Below are 4669 nucleotides of genomic sequence, written 5' to 3' on the forward strand. Positions count from 1 at the left end.
ATTGGTTACCAAAGCACGCAGCACTGTCTGTTTATATGGGAACAACACTGAAGTTTGGCATAAACAAGCTACAAAATTAGTCACTGGTTGAATATAAGAGCTACTTTTCACATATAGATTGTTGCTAAGGCAAGATATGCAGTCGATAAGCAAAGAAAGCAAAAAAATGAATAAGGAAATCAGTTCCGATTATAATTCCTACACATTTTAAGAAATCATTAAACATATTTAATGACATAAAAAATATATAATATAGTTGTATCAAACTATACATTTTTTGAACGAGAAAGATTCCAGATGCAGCTCGGGTCTAGTTTATATGGCTGCAAAACCTGTATGGTTAAGCAGGCTTGCTAACATCATATTTGGATTTTATTTTTCTAAGGTAGGTTATAGAACTAAGTAACTTCGTCCCGAGTCGTGTAACTGGTGGCTTCAGTAGTTATCCACGTACACAAAATTGTAGGATCACACCTTCCGAGGTGACATGGAGCCCTCGTACCCATCTTGTTTAGTAAACATTGGTTTTGATATCATCGTCACCATTGTTCGATTCGTTATTGTTGCAACAATATAAATATTAAGCAAATATAAAATGAGGAGAGTGGAATAAAATTAATATATAGGAACTCTTATTATTATTGGCATTATTAACTGTATTATATGTTACGATGGCTATAAGGTCTATCTTCGTCGGAGTTTATTTGTTGAAGAGAACCAATTGTGATCAACTGCAAAACGACTGGGCGACCCAGCTTGACGTCCCCGATATTGTGTTATGCGTAGCTGTCATTATGCTGCCTACGACGGTATCAATAACACCAAGCGGCAAAATTGAAATTCGCCACAATCGCAGAATGGATAAAAGAAGCATAAGAAAAACGTCACTTTGTCCTTCCTCCTTTTCAGATTGTCTTATTTCTCACTATTATCTCCCTGAGTTTCTCGCGTTGGACCATTCGTGGACGTTTAAAAGGTCAAACGGCGCCGCACCATTATAAGAAAACGGCGCTACTACTGCTGTTATTTTTGTACATCTATTTAATCTATCTATCTATTTATGCATCCATCTATCTATCTATCTATCTATCCATGTATATATCTAATCTATCTGTCTGTCTATCTATCTAATCTAATCTACTAGTTATTCCTTTTCGTTCCATCAGACATCTATTCGCAAAGCCATGGCCTCTGCCTTCGTCTGAACTGTTTTTCGTGTTGTCCCCTCTCCGCACCAGCCATCATTGTGGCTTTTACGCTAGTCTGACTATAGGATCATTACCGTGGTTAGCATCTGCCGGAAAGCAGCTGTACGAGTCCTAATAGTCCATTTATGTACGTACGGTGCCAGCCCAATTGATGAAATAGTTAAGCCAGCGCAACTGAACTGTCTGAAATGGTAGAGCACGGTTTTGAGAACATCTTTCCGTATTATGTAAAGTTTCACGTATACCGTATAGCGAGATTTCTTGTAGGGCAGCGTGATTTCAGATGTATGAACCGTAATACTAATAAATCTATTTTTTTCATACTAATTGTAAATGAAGTAATAATATCCAATCGTACAAAAACATTTCGTTTAGTTGTACCGTTGTTGTAATTAAAATAACATAATGAGCGCGCGAAACGCGCGAACCTATATTTATTTTTTTTAGTATTCATTACCATTCAGCTAGCATTTCATCGCAAGACCTATCGTATAAGTTTCGTATTAACTTCATAACTGTCAGGCCTTTGCCTATTTTTTTTTGCACTATGCAATGTTGTTACGTATTGCAAGTATACAGGGGCTGTCTTTTAATAGCAGGGTTCTATGTGTTTAGAAGAAGTGGGTCCAAAAAATAGCAGATGCGACTGTAATTACCGGTGACAGAAAATAAAGAGAACCTCGTTCCTCTTAGGTAATCGCATTCATATTGTTAGATCTTTTCTACCTAGGCCTAAGCCCCTATCAAAATTAACCTCAGGAGCATAATAGTTGTTTATTTTTTAATAAAGCATTTGCCACGAGATTCTTGAGACCCAGTTGTTCAGTGCTTTGCGTCTGTAAATCGTCCCCGTTTTTCATGAATGACTTTGTCGGTTTTAGTGTATTTCGATTTACCGATGCTTGAGAAGAAAGGATGTTTAATAAGATATTTGTGAAGAATTGCTATTTAACATGTAATTAATGTCGGACGTAATGATTAACTCTAAACATTTTTAACTGCGTGGCGTTAACATCAAGACAACCCTGTAAGTTGCTGCAGTAACGCCGAATCTATGACAAATGTGAAATACTGTGAACTTTCCTAAATTGCCTCAGCGGTTTATACAGTAATGTTATCGAAAAATTACTCAATGCTTCAAGGGCATTAAGTTATCCATTACCGCTATATTATTTAGGACCAAATAATATAAAATTAGGTCATACTACATGATAGCTTGTGGAAGTTGAGCTAAGACATTATTAACATAAATTAGAATCAACTTTATAAGATATATAATACAGTTAATAAGAACAATGTGCCTATTATGTAGTTAACCTGTTTATAACGTTAGTTGCAAACATCTACTTGGATGCTTATTGCTGACTTTTGGACAACGTCGGCATGTCTATAAGACCCGCTTTACATCTATTCCCCATTTGCATTAGTTAAATCGCCATCCAAAACAGCTACTTCGATGACTGACCGTGTTTAACGAAGCTCTAAGATGGAACTGACGTTAAAATCACTTTTCGGAACAATTTAATTGTCCAGAACAACAGCGTTCTACATGTATTCTGCGCCATGATACTCTACTTCTCATGGTCTTGGGGTGGATCAAAGGCGCACTTCGCAGTATTCGCTGAAATACGCGACAGATAATGACGATCCTATACTGCATATACTTACGTATGTACGTACTTATAGGTATACATATTATTTTTGCGAGTATTTTATGTGAGCTCCGGAAAAGTATGACAGACCGACACCAAAAGTGTTATTACTACGATCGTTGCTTGAGGCATCTACTACGTTAATCATTAGTGATATTGCCATTGCTATCATTATTGAAAGATGGCTGACGTCACGGATTCGATGATTTGGACATATAATAGTGGTGCTGGCACATGGAAAACACTCATCATAAGGCGCCCGCCAAACTCTGATGACTCCTTTGCGCCATCTATGGCAGCAGTGATATGAGGGCGCAAAACAATGGCAGCCAAAATTGTAGCCTGAGGTTGACCGTGTGTTTCCTGATGGCCAACTTGATCGCTTAAACCAACGGTATTATAGCTTTGAGTCGGCCGCTGGATTGCTTCTGTCGCGTCAGCTCAATGTTGTAATAATTGCTATCATCATCACCATTGTAAAAAATTTAACTAGATAATAATAAGAGGTAAATAAATGTATTCGTTCTGTCTCTGTTTCCAATTTAACCTTGTTTATTTCGTGTGCTTGATCAAGTTGGCCATAAGCGAACGTTGTCGTTCCAGTGACATCCATACGGCCTATATTTTACGTGAATGGTTATCAGACGACAATACCGAAGTTTATGCATGACATTCAGTATGGTAATCGTTTGGTGTTTGTGCCCGTACGCAAGCTTTTCTTCTAAATCAGTTGACAGTAATTACAAAAGGTTAATAAATCGTAACAGTGTCTTGTCTATGTTGCAAGTAGATTGGGTAAATCTTTAATTTTGGAAAAAGGCTATATATATATGTATTTCTTATCTTTGCTCAGCCGATAAATGAGATTTACCAGTTTTTGATGAAATATACCTTCTAGCCAATTGCTTTTTCTAGGACGTGCGTGAACATGATAAGAATAAGTGCTTCTAATTTATCGTTCTCTTCCGTACATAAAGTGACCTGTTATAGTTTGCCAAGGACGTTACGCAGAAAAGAAGCTACGTATTTTTGTTGCAGATCGAGGATTAGTGACATATTTTCGCATCTAATCTGATAACGTATAGCGAACGGCGACGTCGAGGCGACCATACAACGCCGCTTCAACACTTTTATCCAAAGGGACACTCTGCGTCGCCAACTTTACTTTGTTTACGGCCATAAACAAAAAGCTTTTCTTTCGCTACTCTAAAAATGGCTCCATGTTTTTCAATAATTTTTACGGATATACCTATGAATTACAGTAATTTATAGCCATGACCACCGATAGGCTTCGTACTAGTGCCATCGAAGTAGTGAAGCTATAATGGGAAAAGCACTCCACTGGTTTAACTCGATTCGTTTGTGAGCGGTTCGATTTTAATCAGAGATCAACACGAGGCGCTTGAAAGGGAACTGAACGAGTTCAGTTTCTACCTGGCGAGCACGCGTAGCTAAGCGAATTATTATCACTCAGTGTTTGCATTTGTATATGATCGAAAGTATCGAGGTTCAACATTTAACGACAAAAAGTTGTGTTTTAAATAGGACTAAGACACTAAACACTAACACGCATTAGAAAGTGCTCACGAAAAGTCCTTTACCTGGCAGTTTACGAATTTCGAATTACGATGCTGAGATTTTGAACAATAATTCTTCGGATATGAAGTGACGTATTTTACAAGCACGCCTTATGACCATCCAAAAAATTGTTGAAATCAGTTGTTTATGTACGCTTTTGATACTCTTGTGTTTTCAATAGGATATGTCTACTACTAGGCATAGAAACCTTGAAATAACAACAAACGTAAG

Source organism: Varroa destructor, unplaced genomic scaffold, assembly GCF_002443255.2.
Source record: "Varroa destructor unplaced genomic scaffold, Vdes_3.0 BEIS01000003.1, whole genome shotgun sequence".
NCBI classification, from domain to species: Eukaryota; Metazoa; Arthropoda; class Arachnida; order Mesostigmata; family Varroidae; genus Varroa; species Varroa destructor.